This window comes from Haliotis rufescens, unplaced genomic scaffold (genome assembly GCF_023055435.1).
Source record: "Haliotis rufescens isolate VD_foot unplaced genomic scaffold, xgHalRufe1.0.p SCAF_14, whole genome shotgun sequence".
Lineage (NCBI taxonomy): Eukaryota > Metazoa > Mollusca > Gastropoda > Lepetellida > Haliotidae > Haliotis > Haliotis rufescens.
In genome coordinates this window covers 24,066,695-24,084,675 of record NW_025963824.1, presented here as the reverse complement: position 1 = coordinate 24,084,675, position 17,981 = coordinate 24,066,695, and the positions used below count along the sequence as shown (strand labels likewise).

Genomic DNA, 17,981 nt, shown 5'->3' with positions numbered 1-17,981 from the left:
GAATATATTTTAACTTTTTGGGGCTTTCAGATATATTAATTAAAATGGAATAATTTTAAATTCAAATATCTCTAAATATATGCATATTTCTTTCTTTAGCTCTTTATCAATATAGAAATGAAGACTTGAGACAGATCCTACACCACTTCTCTCAGTTGCTCCATGCCTGTGGATGTGACATAGTGTCTGCCCAGGTGGAGTGGTCGGAGCTGGAGCTGTATCTGGCCAGGAACCCCACTTCCAGACTGTTCATCCTCCAGCTGTGGCAAAGTGTCAGTCAGGAAGATGCCAACAGACATGACTATTTGAACATCATGAAGTAATTCACCTATCCAGCCTGTATCCACTGTCATTGTCAGTTACACTGAAGAGCTGTCATGAGACAGCGATAGTACTATGTCTGAAACTGATAAAAAGAAGATGATGGACTAACGTGGACTTTATTATTTTATATGAGAGAGAGAGAGAGAGAGAGAGAGAGAGAGAGAGAGAGTATCACACCCCTCTATATACATATGTAGAGGGGAGTGATTTTTTTTATAAAAAAGAATAATATTATGATATACACGCTATCATCGAGTTCCTGTGACATCGAACCCGTGAAGATCCGAGGTAGAATAGGTCTTCAGCAACCCATGCTTGTCGTAAAGAGGTTACTAAACGGGATCGTTTGGTCAGGCTCGCTGACTTGTTCTTGTTGATGCATGTTTTGGTTTGTTGTTTTACGCCGCACTCAGCAATATTACAGCTAGATGACGGCGGTCTGTAAAATAATCGAGTCTGGACCAGACAATCCAGTGATTGATATCATGAGCATCGATCCACGCAATTACATAGTCACCTTTTACAACAAGTATGGGTTTCTGAAGACCTACAATCTATTCTACCCCGGATCTTCACGGGCATTGAGGCATGTCATCGTATCCCAATAGCGTGGGACTCGTGAAGATTCCGGGGTAGAATAGATCTTCAGCAGCCCATGCTTGTCGTAAAAGGTAACTATGCTTGTCGTAAAAGGCGACTAACGGAATCGGTTGGTCAGGCTCGCTGACTTGGTTGATGCATGTCATCGATCCCAATTGCGTGGATCGATGCTCATGATTTCAATCACTGGATTGTCTGGTCCAAACTCGATTATCCCGGAATCTTCACAGGTCCATTAAACAACCAACCAACATCAAGTATATTTCTGAACACAAAAACTTCCACAGCATTGACAATTATTCCAACATTTACAATAACCAGCACCGAGACACACTTTCATCAGGCACTTCCAATCAGTAGTGTTCCGCGTAACACCGTGGTCATTCCGGATGTACTGGAGAGAATGCTGTTACAGGAGAGAGTTCAAACGCAGTCACAAGCATGTTACACTTCCACTTGGCTAACTTTGGGCTTAGAGAAACCAGTGCTACTTTCAATATGGACAATTGCACAGGGCAAAACAAAAACAGCTTTGTAATAGACTATACTTCTTATTGAGAGTTGCAGGTAATCTGCATGAAAGGGAACAACGATGTTGATTGCCAGTGCGTCACACTAAATTTAGCCCAGACTTGGCATTTGGAATATTCAAGTCCAGAGGTTCACACAGCAGATGTTGATACGTGTATGTACAACTCAAGTCAACATCCAGAGTGAATGTTCCTCAAACGAGATGAGACAAGATGGAGCGACAGTTGTCCCCACTTTTGACTGGCAAAAGCTGATCAACGATATTGGATTTAGGAAGTTGCTAAATCTCAGGTTGTCTGTGGATTTTGGTTGCATGGTTGGTTGTTTTACTCCGCACTCAGCAATATTCAAGCTTTATGACGGCGATCTGTAAATAATCGAGTCTGGACCAGACAATCCAGTGATTGACATCATGAGCATCCATCCACGCCATTGGGACCATTGACATGCATCAACCAAGTCAGCGAGCCTCACCATCCGATCCCGTTAGTCGCCTCTTGTGACAAGCATAATCGCCTTTTACGGCAAGCGTTGGTTGCTGGAGACATATTGTACCCCGGATCTTCACGGGTCCCACGCAAATGGGATCGATGACATGCTTCAACAAAGTCAGCGAGTCTGACCACCCAATCCCGTTAGTCGCCTCTTACGACAAGCATACTTGCTGAAGACCTATTCTACCCCGTATCTTCACGGGTCGGTTGTCTGTGGATGGGAAATGATACATAAACAATAAAATCAAACCCTTTTGCAAGCCAGAATCAAGAGATTTTGCTATTTCATAAGCAGCAGAAGCTCCACCTGATGTTGTTTGATGTTTAACAAAAACACGAAGTATTTTTCCATATTTGCGCAAGTCAAAACAACAACAAAACGTTGTCAAGTGGCAAATGATGACGACTGCGCTCCCCCAAAGGGGAATGCTTTGAATGGCGAAGCTGACACGGAAGTTTCGTCATCTAGCAATTCGTGTGTTAATTCGTCTGTCGACTCGTTCGATAAACCAAAACCTGCCACTGGCACTGGTAAACGAACATTCAAACAGGACTGGCTGTGAAATATGGCAAGATGAGGGCACCATCTAAAAATAATTTTTTATTTGAATTGACTGGAAGATAAATTAATAAATTTTAAATGCACTTTGAAATTAAAAATAGATAAATTTCATGAAAACATGCATTAAAATCATTTGATAATCTGATGTGAATAAATTTGGAGAATGAAACATGATGTTATAGATTAGCTTTTATTTTGAACATTAAAAAAATGCTGAATTTGTTGGTTGGTTGGTTTGTTGTGTAACGCCGCACTCGCCTTTTACGACAAGCAGAGTCGCCTCTGAATTTGTAAGATACACTACATCAGTTGAAATATAACATAATTATCAGTATTGTAATGTTCTAAAGCTTGTCTTATGATGTTACTGACACAATGTTCTAAAGCTTGTTTGTCTGAAAAACTCAAAAGCTTCAACAACAGTTGTTATTCATTATATAAAACTGATTATTCAAACTAATGGATTGTTTTGTTTTGTTATGCAGAAGCTCAGTTAAATTACAAGGCATTACTTTTGGCTCCTTACATTTTGCCTTGGCTCCTTTAAATTCTATTTCACTTCTTTGAAAAAAATAAGGAGCCAAGTGGCTCCTTTGAAAAAAAATAACTCTGAGGCCTGACATCACTGCTTTGTGGGTTACAGGGCCAGCTTGGATAATCGGGTCCAGCTACGCTGCCAGGCTGCGCAGCTACCTCGATCGGGCCTCTGGTCGAATTGCAGGCTGATCGACGAGGGGGGCCCATGCAGGTCGTATATCATAGTGCACCTAGGCTCAAACGACCTGTGTCAAGTCCTCTCCAATGACTTATTTTATAGTGTCTATCAGGACCTCTTACACATCCGCCTGCGCTGCCCAGCTGCCACCATTGTATGGTCCGGCATGCTGTCGCGGCTTGAATGGCGTGGAGCCAACTACGTTCGCGCCATCGAGATCAAACGCAAGAAGCTTAACCGCCGCATCTCCAACTTAGTCAAGGGGCAGCTGGGTGGCCAGGTTGTCGCCATTACCCCAAAGCCGGAACATTGTGTGGATAACGTCAACCTCACACACGCCGAGATGGAGGCCCATAATGCTGCACTGCTGCGGTAACAATCATAATTATACTAACAAGGTATTTCTGTAGCCTCTTCCTCCCCAAGCCCCACTTACTCTAACCGTTGTGGTTGGTTTGTTGTTTAACGCCGCACTCCGCAATATTCCAGCTATATGATGGTTAGTTTGTTGTTGAACGCCGCACTCAGCAATATTCCAGTTATATGACGGCGGTCTGTAAATAATCGAGTGTTTACCAGACAATCCAGTGATTGATATCATAAGCATCGATCCACGCAATAGAGGGCTCCGTCCTTTGTGCTAAATATAGTAACATTACCCACAAGCCCGTGCGGCGCGACATGTTGGTAGGCTCGCATGACTGTCTGCTATCGGGGGCTATTATCTAATCGAAGCAAATATTGTTGAAAGCGCACTGTGAATTCTTTGAGCAAGTGTTTTTGGTGACTATCAAGATATCGTACATCATGGAGAAGTATGTGGATTCCTTAAACAAACAAGCACATGCGAGGTATTTGGAAAAGATTGCATTTATCGGTAAACAGGACCCTTACCAGATTGATGAAAAAGAATGGAGTAGAGATCACAGCTTGTTTCCCGAACTGACTTACCCGGACCTGGTAAATTATCTGATTTTCCATCCCAGTCCCTTCTACACGCTGAAAGACTTTCAAAATTACAAGAGTTTAGATGCTTACGATCGTTGTATCTGTGGGTGGGTGAGGGATGTTGGTGTTTACATCTACAGTGCAGGTGAAAATCCGAGGAAGGTGATAAAAGCAAGAGTGATGCATTCGCAAAAGTTATCAGATCCCAGTCTCCATCCATGGATAATTATTGATGACCAGTCTAAAATAATTTCTGCACATTGTGATTGCAAAGCTGGACTTGGAGAAAGTTGTTCTCATGTTGCTTCTGTGCTATTCTACATTGAAGCCACAGTAAGACTAAGAGAAGCCAGTACAGTGACACAAGCCCCTGCATACTGGATGTTGCCGACGTCACGCACTTCAGTCAACTATTCCCCTCTTCTTGGAATTGACTTTAAATCATCTAAAACTCTGAGAAAACAACTTCATAAGAAAATTAGCCAAGTTCAAACATTGGAAAACTTAGATCTGAAAATTGCCTGCCATGAAAGGACATCTGTAAAGGAACCAACTGAAATAAATAAATCAAGAATAGACCTTTTCTTCAACGCCATTAAACCTGACATGCCTACCTGTTTGTCTGTGAACAGAGAATATAACACAGCTTACATCCCAAAAAGCCTTCAAGCCAAATATCCATTGGTATTGACTGAACTGTTTGATGACAAGTGGGTATGGACCGTGAACATATTCTCGAGCACTGTCAGTCCTTGTTACCAAAAATTGCAGTAACAGAAGATGAAGCTAATAACGTTGAAAGCGAAACCAGAGATCAAGCAGATTCTAAGCTTTGGCATCGAATGAGAACTGGTAGAATAACAGCATTAAAGCGGTCTGTTCAACATCATGTGAGAATCCATCAATGAGTTTACTGAAATCGATTTGCTATCCGACGGAATGCAAGTTCTCCATTGCAGCAACTGAATGGGGTTGCAAACATGAGGAAACAGCACGGAACAAGTATCAGCGAGAGACTGCTCCAAACCATACAAACTGGAAGTCTGAAACCTGTGGTCTTTTCCTTAAGTCAGCGTATCCGCATATGGGAGCTTCACCTGATGGTTTGGTTGAATGTGATTGCTGTGGGAGAGGATGTCTGGAGATAAAGCGTTCCTTTTGAATGCGGGATGAGAATGTTCGAGCTGGGAAAGGATCCTGTTTGGAAAACTATTTTTATTGTCATTTTTCTGCAACAATGTTACTGAGCTGCCATCTAGACTTTGGTAAATATACTCAGCCCACTTGCACAGATCACTTGCACTTGCACAGATTGGCGCTTACAATCAACTTTATAATCCCCTAATCTATGTTGTATTCCACTTGCACGAATCAGTTTTAGTCGGATCTGGCGGAGAGCACTGCTCCTGGTCCTTTTAGACCCTACATGGCTGTCACCCAGCAATGACAGTACATTGTTTCCGTGGTAAGGTGATCGTACCGGATTGTTTTGCGTGTGGGAAAACGCTAGATTATCCTAATACCCAACTTAACAATCCCCAAATCTAAGTCGTATTCCACAAATCAATTTTAGTTGTTTGCAAATGTGCATACAGAGGAACCGGCTTTATCATATAATGGGTAGGTTTCTCGGCAGGATAAAGCCAACGGATAAAAACGATATTCGTTGGCGTCATATGTGGATAGAGATGCAAATATCAAAGGTCAAGTAGGACTACTTTCCCTGTTTATAAACAAACATGGCGTCGCCCTCGTCATTCGGCAATCGAGTCAGAATTAACCATCGGGAACCTGGATAAACTACAGAGATAATTGCTATCATTATCAAATGAACAGTCTAATATACTTAAAATCAGTGTCTAACTGTGACATGGCTAAGGCATTTTATAAGTTTTGGCAACTTTGGAGATATAATTTTCGAAGCAATTTTGCGAGGGCACTAGGCCTAGCCAAGCGGGATCAGTAGCCATATCTGTGCTTGTAGATCTCTGCGGCTTGAATCTTTTCCATAGTCATAATCATAATAGTTGGATTTGGCCGAAATATGTTTGAATTGTTACCTTGTTTCGTATTGTCGTTGTGTGTACATCTGATTGCACTTTTTAACGTTACGACAGGACAGGCCGACTGTCAATAGCGTCTGAACGTGGCCGTGACGTCTCATAGACTAGGGTTGGAGTAGCTTCCCTTTGACAAAGGGCAGTTACTCTAGCAGACAGACCGATGGATTGCCGCGAAAAGCAATTAAAAACAATTGTTGTTTTGCGTATATGTTACTTCGCCACTGGATAAGAAACAGATTTCAGTTAGAACTATATTGGCTACTATCACTGTCCGACTGACACATCACTTACCCTATGACTTAACAAATATTAATGCGCGCATTCCAGGAAAACTCGGTTTCGGTAATGTTTGTGAGAGAGGGAAAGCGATCTTGAAGCACAGAATTAAAGAATGACATTATATGATAAAGAGGTTATGTGAGTGGGGATAGTAAATATCCTATATTTGGAATAAACACTATGTATTTAGCTCGTTAAATACAGTGTTTATTCCTAATGCAGGATATTTACCATCCCCACACATTCGCGTAATAACCTCTATATACTATCCCTTGGATTGTTTTGTTTTGATTTAAGTATCTGTCAGTATAAGGATTGAAGTTGTATTTGTTGACGTTCATAAGGGAATCATGGAATTTGTCTTACTGTCTTCTTGAATTGCTGTCTTCTTCATCGTAAAAGGTGACTATGCTTGTCGTAAAAGGCGACTAACGGGATCGGGTGGTCAGGCTCGCTGACCTGGGATAGAATAGGTCTTCAGCAACCCATGCTTGCCGTAGTAGGCGACAATGCCTGTCGTAAGAGACGATTAACAGGATCGGGTGGTCAGACTCGCTGACTTGGTTGATGCATGTCATCGATCCCAATTGGGTGGATCGATGCTCATGATATTAATCACAGGATTGTCTGGTCCAGACTCGATTATTCACAGTCCGCCGTTATATATATTGCTCGAATATTGCTGAGTGCGGCGTTAAACACGGCAACGTACGGCAATGTTGGTTGGTTGGTTTGTTGTTTAACGCCGCAATCAGTAGTATTACGGCTATGAGACCCGTGAAGATTCCTGGGTAGAATAGGTCTTCAGCAACCCATGCTTGCCGTAAAAGGTGACTATGCTTGTCGTAAAAGGCGACTATAACGGGATCGGGTGGTCAGGCTCGCTGACTTGGTTGATGCATGTCATTGATCCCAATTGCGTGGATCGATGCTCATGATATTAATCACTGGAATGTCTGGTCCAGACTCGATTATTTAAATACCGCCGTCATCTAGCTTGAATATTGCTGAGTGCGGCGTTAAACAACAAACCAACCAAATATTACGGCTATGTGACAGCGGTCTGGAAATAATCGCGACTGGACCAGACAATCCAGTGATTGACAATCATGAACATCGACTCACGCAATGGGATACGATGGCATGCATCAACCAAGTCGATCAGAGAGCCTGACCATCCGATCCTGTTAGTCGCCATTTACGACATGCAGTGTCACCTTTTACGGCGAGCATGGATTGCTGTGTTTTTGAAGCCCGTCGTAAACCCCTCTTACGATAAGAGTGAAAATTAGATTTACTAAATCCTAACGCTATGCAATTCACACAGGAAATGGAAGCGCAGAAGTATTACGGCTATGTGACAACGGTCTTGAAATAATCGCGACTGGACCAGACAATCCAGTGATTGACAATCATGAGCATCGATTCACGCAATTGGGATACGATGGCATGCATCAACCAAGTCGATCAGAGAGCCTGATCATGACCACCCGATCCTGTTAGTCGCCTTTTACGACCTGCAGTGTCACCTTTTACGGCGAGCATGGATTGCTCGGTTGTTGAAACCCGTCGTAAACCCTTCTTACGATAAGAGTGAGATTAGATTTACTAAATCCTAATGCTATGCAATTCAAACCGGAAATGGAAGCGCACCTGTTAATTTTCATCAAAGGAAAGCCAAATGCTAAACATAAATGAAATAAAAGCTTATTAATGGTGAGTATAGATAACAACAAGCCTGTTGACGTTTCATGATAGTCTGTTCCACATCGATAGTTCCATCAATAGCTGTCAAGTGTGGTGGTTTGAATAGTAAATCCAGCGATAACAAACTGTATCGGCAAAACATAGCACCGGTAACTCTCTTGTGTGGAACCACACAAGATTGTTATATTAGAGTTGTTCCCCTTCGAAACGGCAGACGACATAGAACTACGGTATATGTTATGGACGCTTCTGCACTAAAGAACAGAAAAAGAAACTTCTCTTCGGCTGACATAGATATCATTGTCAGGTGTTGAAAGTAATTTTGACACGCTGAATTCCGCCTTTACGAATACAGTAGCAAATAATGCAGCAAAGAAGATCTGGAAACACATCACAAATAAGTAAGCGCCTTTTCTGGTGATACGTTAAAAAGGAAACTCTCATAAAATCTAAAAGTGAGGCCACTTTAAGTTGATGAATATGATTTTCACGCATGAAAGAAGGGGGACATTCTGTTATATATTTATTCATTTAGATCTATTTATTTATTTCAACTTCCTTTTTTCCTGAATGTTCAAAAACGTAACAAGAAGTTGGCATGTGTCTCAAGGGTCCTAGATCTGTGACGTTTTATGAAACAAATAGGAAATAGGGGAACATTTTTTTGAGAGAAGTGGTTTATGTGGCCCTATCCTGGATTACATTTAGAAGATAAATACTATGTGTGTGTCTATTTCCGGGATTTTATCGAGTATTTGTATCTTGGGAATTCATCTCGAAACCCGAAAGCGTTAGCTTGAGGGGCTCGAATGAAAATTTCCAAGATGCAAATACTCGATAAAATTCCGGAAATAGACACACACATAGATCTAGTATTTATCGATATTGTAAACCTATTGTTTTAGTTAGAAAAACATGCGCACTCTTTAACACCTCGTACTTACTCGGTTGTGAGGCGTCAACATCGAACGTTCTGTTGTTGCTATACTGATTGTGATTTTGGTAATTAACGTACACCGGTAATGAGACGCAAATACCATCACGTATATTTCAGCTGCGATACCTACATCCTTGAATTCCAAATACATTTTAGAATCAAATGCCAAATGGTCTTTGTCACCAATACAAATTGTCTAGATGTAATGAAGTAAAATAAATGAGGTGTGAAAACGAACGCTGAAAAAACTGCACTTGATGGAAATATAAACAAAACCATTCGTCTATACGTTGAGTACATTGGCTCTAGATCTGCATTTTCAGAATATACACGGGAAGAGAATCGTAGGAAGAATTAGGGAATTAAACATGTATACATTGCAATGATTTGATATTTTCAACAGAACTTGTCGAAGTTTCCGTCCTGTGTGACGCCATGACTGACGCAAAATCACGCACAACAACGGAATTTCTGACTATTTTCGTTGGTTTCAATGAAAAATACAACAACAAAAAACAGTACACAGACTGTCAGAATGTTTCTGATTACTTACATGTCACATTTATGTATATACGAACCCTGAATTAACAAAAGACCCCTCGTAAAATCCCGTCTGTTGACAGTCAACACGCCATTTTGTAAAATTCGGTCACCGGTAGTGATGTCAAACTTAAACATATTTGTTGTACATATTTGGAAATTTCTCTCAGGTGAAGGTCCTTGAATGAAGGTACACACGATCATTGTTTACTGCTTTTTACTGTTTCATGATGATATCTTTTGTACATTTTTTCAGACAATTAATTTCACTTTGGATATTAATCAATGTTCAATATGATATCATACGTAGATATAGGCCAGAACATATATGAACGTTTGATAATCTCCTGTTTGTATGAACAATGTTCACATATGAAGTTGATTAGTTTAAAGTGTCGTATACAATATTTCTTTAATTTGAACAAGTGTTACAAGATGAAATGTAAATGTACCTGTCACATGTATGTATATTTCTCGGGAGTGTAATAGTCAATATTATAAGTTCATATAAATAGTGTCCATGAATAGCCGTTTCATTTTATTTTATAACTAAAACTGACGATATAACTTAACCAAAATGAAGATTATTTTTCGTTAAATTATATGCACACATTTCTTGAAGAATTGGCTTGGTCTTGGAAATTTTATGCCGTTTGATATACAGAACAGTGATATCTGAGGATTCGCCAGGTGCGCGTTAGTCGCTATGGTGATTGTGATTTTGGTAATTATTTCATAATAAATTTTTTTAATTAAAAAATTTAAAATCTCAATAATTCCCATGAATTGAGAAAATCAAAATATTTGTTATGAATGTTAATTTTGTATTTCAATTTGCGTCCATTGTTAATTAGTATGCAAAAAATGCTGAGTAATTATATATTCCTACACAGCTTGCTTCAGGGAATGCAAATCATATTTTCACCCTTTGACATTTGGTCATGTGACCTAAATTAGCCAATCACAACACAGAACACACTTTCTATAGGGCCCGTAAGTCTCGCGAAGCGCTACTTCCGTTGCCAGCATTTCCGGTGACATGCCTATCCGCGTGAACTAGTGCTGCTTTCGAAATGCGCGGCCGCCAAAGCTAACTCTGTAGACGGTACCAAGTGAACTACCACGCTTGGTTGTCACCGCTGTTGACAGTCGTAAAAGTTTACTTATTTCACAATAATATGATCGGTTATTTGTCAATACTGTCAGGTTTATCGGTTCCTGAATGACAACTGACAACCATGGGACCGCTCGTAAAGGTATGTGTTCTTTTCTTTAACTTTAAAATAATTTTGACAACCAGTGCGGTACTATCGTTCAGACGTGTATTTATAGTCTCAGTGGACAGTGTTTTATGATTACGGAGGATGTGTTACATGTTTCTGTGATGTAATATCATTTATGAAGATGTAACTACTAATGGGTAGGCCACTTTCCCCAACTTACCACGTTATTCTGGTATCTGACGGCATGAGCAGTGTCATGGAAGCCGTGCCTTTGACAGTTTGAATAGGCATTAAATTAGGCAAGATTTGGAGGATGAAATTTGGAAAATCTATGCTATGAATATATTTTTAAACGTGAAATTTATTTTAGTAAATTGTATTTATTTATTTTTTTAGCAATTATAGTACTTAATAACCCAGTCACGTGTTTGGAACTTAAAATTTAATATGCACTATATTTGGTCATAATTACCATGTTTACTCTGTCACACACCTTTAATTAAGTAAATAATATTCCATTAAGAAATTTGTTAGTTTGGAGAAGAAACTTACTTATAAATATTTTTTTATGAAGGAGACAATTAAAATGCAATGTAGAAAGCCTGTGCATAAATTGATGTGTAATTATGAAAATTAAATGTGAATAGATATAATAATGCAGATGTACTATTTCTTGCACTTTGGTAGTTTGCACCATAAGTTTACTCTCACCTACATGTACTTAATGACTGTATGGAAGTGCGGATGTCAGAAATTAACAAGAAAGATTCAAAAGACCCCCACCCCACCCCAACCCATAAAAAAAAGAAAAAAAAAAAAAAGATAATAATAAAAAAAAATGTTTTTGTGAAATAATTAAAAGTTGAGAGAAAATGAATAATTTCCTCTACTTTGGATGAATGACAGTCATTACTGCATGCCAAATAGATTTTCTTAGCCCTGCCTGTAAGTATATTGATCCCAAAAATAATTATCCAAATTGAATAAAATAAAGCTTTTCTCATCAACATGCACCAAAAAAGAATACATGGGAGAATAAACATAATAACTTATAGTGTCACAAATCACTCAACAGTTAATCAAATAACCATGAAGGCAAGTCAATACATTATATTGATAACTATAATCTAGTATTTGAAATAAATATATCAAACCCTATCCTGTAAAACCCACATACCCCTTAATTTCGAACTACATTTGAATATGTATTATCATAGTTATATTAAAAGTATGTAAGTCAAATTGTTTTATTTTACTCGCATATTTCAATCAAAGACCTCTTAGTCTCAGGTGGTTTCAGGTTTGTGCAACAAGTAACTGCTGTTAGTATTCCATATGAATATTCACAGTGATATACTTATTCATCAAATTGTGTAAACATTATTTGTTAAGTCCGGTGATGAATAGAACTGGTGTTGGACAATGGTAATTTTACACTGTGTATGTACTTTATGTCTAGTTCTATGTTGTTGCAGAACATGAATGTTTTTTTTCTTGGTCATACAGGAGTGAATTTCTGCTGTACAGCAACCAAAAGATGAATCATCATCCAGCACGCAGCAACTTCAAGTCAGAAGTGGCCAAAATGCAATACAAATACACTGAATTATGGAGGCCATCACCAATGACATGTCCTACATTAGAAAGATACTTACTAATAAATGAAGTGTAATGTTTTTCTGAGGGAAGAAATAAAAGTGTTGCACCTCGTCAGCAATATAATTGTTATAACACTGCAGACTGATTAATAGCAGGGGCAAGATTAAAAGATTAATTGTGATAAACGGTAGGGGTTTTTAAATTAATATTTCTGGTTGTGAGGCTCAATTGAACCAAGTAAAAAAATTGCCACAAGTCCAAAACATTAATAGATTCAACTTATCACTCAGTCAACACTGATGCACACAATGTAGTGCAACCATATTGACTTGATGCAGAGATAGAAACAATTGCACCTATTTTTCATATATTCGTGTATTTTAAATATTCTGCCAATAAATCCAAGTCAAACAAATGAGGTAACTGTCATTTCACATTTTCCGCTATCCATTTGGACCAATCTGTTTTAAGATTACTGGTCAAGAAATGTCAATGTTTATTGGCTATTGTTCTATGAATCAGTGTAATTTGTATGCTGGACCCTAAAACAGTGATGCGAAAACAAGACATGTTGATATTTCAACAAAGAATTCATTTCACAAAGCAACAACTGCTATGCCATTGGTTAAGTTAAATTTCATTGGTAAGCATCTGTTGTATTTTCTTGGAAAATTTTGACCCATAAACTGGAAATATTTATCACACATTCCATGTGCATTGTTATGATATTATATTCAATATCAATTCAGTATCATGGCTGATACCAGAAATATTAAAAAACTTTTTTTGTATGGCATTATCCCAGACAAAAAACAATAAATAAGCTTTAGATCTATTAAGTAATTTTATTCCAAGGTCATGAGTATTAAACATTCATGGCAAATATTCCCAAATGCCAAGCCTGAACAAATAAATGTGCCAGCATGCACTGTTACTGGTGTCAGTATCTAGATTCACACTGGACTTTATGAGAGAGTCCCAAGATGTTCTGCAACACCATGTTGATGACAAGTAGGTCCTGTTCCAACAAGTGTCCAGTGTATATATGGTGTATTCTGATGGTCACAGACATCATTTACAGAGCCAATACTTCAGCAAAATGTTCAGATAGAACTTTAATATGTTTACACCTGTATACACAACAAGAGTTGTTCTTTCATAGGCAATGTAATGCTTGACCACAAAATATTCCAAGAAATCTGAAGATATGTTATAATCTGAGATGCTCTTGAGGTGCAGTTAAGGTAATTCTGGTGATCCATATGCATCTACCCGTGAGTAAGATGAGGAAATCTTTCTCCCCTCAAACATGGAAATATGGTCCAACTGCAAAAGATAAATAACACTTATGAGATCAGATAATATATACTTCTAAAATACCAACCATTTCTTACAATGCCTACATCAAGCATTCATTCTCAGCTAAATGGTAAATTACACAATTGTGCTGTCCCCTGCGGAAAACCTGGTTAATATCTTAGCTGAAACTATATTTTCTGTTACAAATCATATAATGCAAGCTGAACGGCTAAATGAATACACATGTTGATGTACTTCGTTCAGTTTGTATCTTCACCAGTCTATAGTGTTGCTTATAAAGTCGTCCCCAGCCTTGTCCCCGTTCTCAGTGTGTGACTTTTCCACTGAATAATTAAATATTCTGCACATTTTTACTGCATTTTACTCTTTTTTTTCATGCGTAATGATCATATATCATCATTACCAGCAGTTTTCAAGCAATGGTTCTGATAAAATATCTTTGGCTAGCAATATTCTACTGTCCCCGATTTTACCATCAGATACGTTGGTCACTTTTGTGTGAAGAAGTCATACACCAACTAAACAAACATTATAACACAATGTGTCAGATATGATTTGTTCAAGCATAGTCTTAACACTTTTTATCATCAATTTCTTAAAAAACTTAAAGAAAAATCATGAATCACAAAATCACAAAATTATACCAGCTGGGTACGATACTTTTCATCAGATACGTTAGCATGATTTATTGCCGCACGCGCCTGATAAACTACAATATATGATGTTGTGTTTGTTACTTTCATAAAACAACGTGTCACCTATGAGAAATGTCCATCCCAAACCTTGACATGAGTATACTTTCGAAATTTCTGACCAATTTGCAAAGTTGTCATCAGATACAATTTTGTCAGATACGTTAGATAACACCAGCGACATCGGAAGATGGTCATCGAACTTCAGTAATCTCGATAAGTTGAATCTTATCAATGCACATGCGCGCCGTGCCACCTCTCTACTTCCGATTTTCAGCCAAGAACGTCCTGCAACCTGGTTTCGGTTCTCAACAATCCATCACAAATTGGTAAGTAATCTTTGCCATCTTAGTAAATGGGTCATCTGAATTGAAAGCCACCCCATAGGTGATAATTATTTGATAAAATAGATTCTGTTCATTAGGATGGAAAAAATGAATCCCTTTCTGTATATTAGCAATTCCCAAAGAGCATGTTTTCCAACCTAACGTATCTGATGCCAACCTAACGTAGTTTACGAATGTAATTTAATGATTAGATATGTTTCTGAAGTGAAGACCACAACATTCTACTGATGTTTTCTGTCGGTATGCATTTCATTGATAGGAAAAGTACTATATTTTACTCAAGCTCCTGTCTAAACACCTAAATACCAACTAACGTATGTGATGATTTTTATAACGTATCTGATGAAATTAGCATATTTCACAAAGAATAAAGTATGAACATTTTTAAAGGGTGGCTATTTCATAGTGCAAACATCTCTTTCACTTCGACGACTGTTTCAGCATGTTTTTGTCTATGCTTGATTTTAGAAAATGGCGAAAACAGACGCAGAAAACCAAAAGGTGTATCGGGAAAGAAAGAAACGAAATGACAGTCAATATCTAGCCAAAGAACGTGCTCGAGTCAAAGGGTACAGAATACCAATTGATCAAATGCAAACAAAGAAAAAAAAGGCAGTTCGTGAAAGGAATAAACTCTATAGTAAAGCATACCGGGATCGAAAGAAAACACAGAAACAAGCACAAGGTGCCAGCATAGTTGAGGTCACAGATGTGGTCGTTGATGCAGAAACTGACCAGGTCGACACAGTATCAAGCAGTACTGATGCATCTCGGCAGTCAAGGTCACGCCCAGGTCCTTTCTTGGTCAAAATGACTTTTCCAAATAAACAGAGAAAACCAAAACGCTCGTGTACACTGAAAAGGGCAAATACAAAAGTAAAAGAGTTGACTGAACAACTCTCTAGCTACAAAAAGAAGCAACAGAAATGGAAGAAACGATATCAGAGGATGAAGGCGAAGTATGGGACATCCAAACAGACTAGCCGCAACAATACTGAAAATAGCTCGGATCAGACGACAGGCAGTCTTCAACAACAGTCTGAAGCAACACCTTCAACAAAAACCAGACATGATCTCCGGGAAAACGGTGTGAGTCCCAGTCACTTGCCAGCTACTGTTGTTAGACAATTAACAATGGCTAATGTACTTTTTGGAGAAATTAAAGAAAGTGTCACAGCCAACAAAAAGCAAAGCAAAATGAATGTGATGACATCTCTTGTTGGAGGGAAAGTACTTAAGAAGTACAGATGTGTGTCGGGTTTGAACAAGGCTACAGGTTTGTCACGAAGAAGTTTATCTCGGACCACCTCTAAGGTAATAGAGATTCGAGGAAGAGCCCGTCTCACTCTCGTAAGAGAGCAGATTAAGAGACTAATTGTCTCATTCATGGAGAGAGATGATATCAGCGTATGTATGCCAGGCAAAGCAGATTCCAAGAGCCTAAATGGTGTCAAACATCAAACAAGAATAATGAATGATTATCTGTCTGAGGTGTATGCTAAGTTCAAGATTGAAAACCAGAATATGAAACTGTCTTTTGCATCATTCTGTAGGCTACGGCCCAGGTACATCTTGCTCACATCACACATTTCAAGAAACACTTGCTTATGCAACAAACATCAGAATATGGCCATGAAACTCAAATGTCTGAGAAGTGTTGGATTACAAGTTCCAAAATCACCGGATATGGCGTATGACAGTGTATCCGTGGACGCAATGGATCAGATGCTGGAAACTATTCAGGATGACGTTGAATATGATGAGTGGAGGCGTGTGGATGTTGAGGGGAAAAAGAAAATGAAGGTGGTGAAGATAATAAAGAATGCCACTGACTTCAAGAAGTATATGCTACTTGAATTTGCTGAGTTCCGTGACCACGTTGGAAGAGTAAAGTCGCAATATGCAGCTATCCATGAGTTGAAGGATACACTCCCAGATGGCCATATCATCATACAGATGGACTTTGCTGAGAACTTTACATGTTCCAGCATGGATGAAATCCAAAGTGCATACTGGAACCCAACAAATGTCACGCTTCACCCTGTAGTGGTCTACTACAAGTTGGACAAACTGGTACACAAAAACTTTATCTATGTGTCTGACGTCAATCAGCACAACTCGACTGCGGTACTTACAATCCTAAAACGGATGTTACCTGAACTGAAAACCACTTTCCCTGATGCAACGCATGTTCACTATTGGACTGATAGCCCGTCATCACAGTACAGAAATCGGTACATGTTTGATGTCATTCTGAAGCATAAGGAGCTGTTTGGGCTTGAGGCACGTTGGAACTATTTTGAGTGTGGACACGGGAAAGGTCCATGTGATGGACTAGGAGGTGCATGTAAACGCCAGGCATCTGATGCAGTAAAACAAGGCAAAGCGACAATTCAAGATGCCCACGATTTTTATGAGTGGGCGAGACACAATCAAAAATCAATCCAATACAGATTGTACTCTACTGCTGAAGTAGAGAAGGCTGCACAGGACATAGCTACCTCTAACGCAAAGGTTGTACATGGCACAATGAAGTTGCACGCAGTCATGCAGCAGAATGGGGTTCTTTTTTCAAGAACTGTATCATGCTACTGTACAGGTTGTCTGAGCGGCAATGACTTATGTGTTGGTTGGCGCCGTCACCATGTTGACCAAACCATATCCCAGGAAACGCATGTACTGCAGCCCACACAGGCTTCTGTATCCCCTGTACCTGCTGCACCACATGTACCTGCTGTCCCAGTTGTTGGCAGATTTCTGGCTGCCATATATGATGGTAACTGGTTCATCGGGAAGGTTCTCGAAGTTGACATAGATGATGGCGATACCAAAATAACTTTCATGGAGAAAACACAAGACAAAGGCAAGACCTACAAGTGGCCATCTCGTCCTGATGAAATTTGGATAGAATTTGACGATGTGCTCTGCTTTATTGATGAACCGGTCGCTATTGGCAAAACAAGGCGCCAGTACAACGTAGCTGCACGTGACGTCGCCCGTATTGAGAAGGCATTCAAATGAACATTCACTTTGTATTTTTTACGAATTGCCAAGATTTCAACCACAATGCCTCAAAAAGCATCAGATACGTTATGTTAGA

General features: G+C 39.2%; 1 long non-coding RNA gene across 1 annotated transcript; it reads left to right on the top strand.

Annotated features, from left to right (window-relative positions):
* The first annotated feature begins 10,147 nt into the window (after positions 1–10,147).
* LOC124131293 lies at positions 10,148–13,079 on the top strand. Its single transcript, XR_006860634.2, has 2 exons — positions 10,148–10,956; positions 12,430–13,079. It is a non-coding gene; the product is annotated as an uncharacterized LOC124131293 (long non-coding RNA).
* The last annotated feature ends 4,902 nt before the right edge of the window (positions 13,080–17,981 follow it).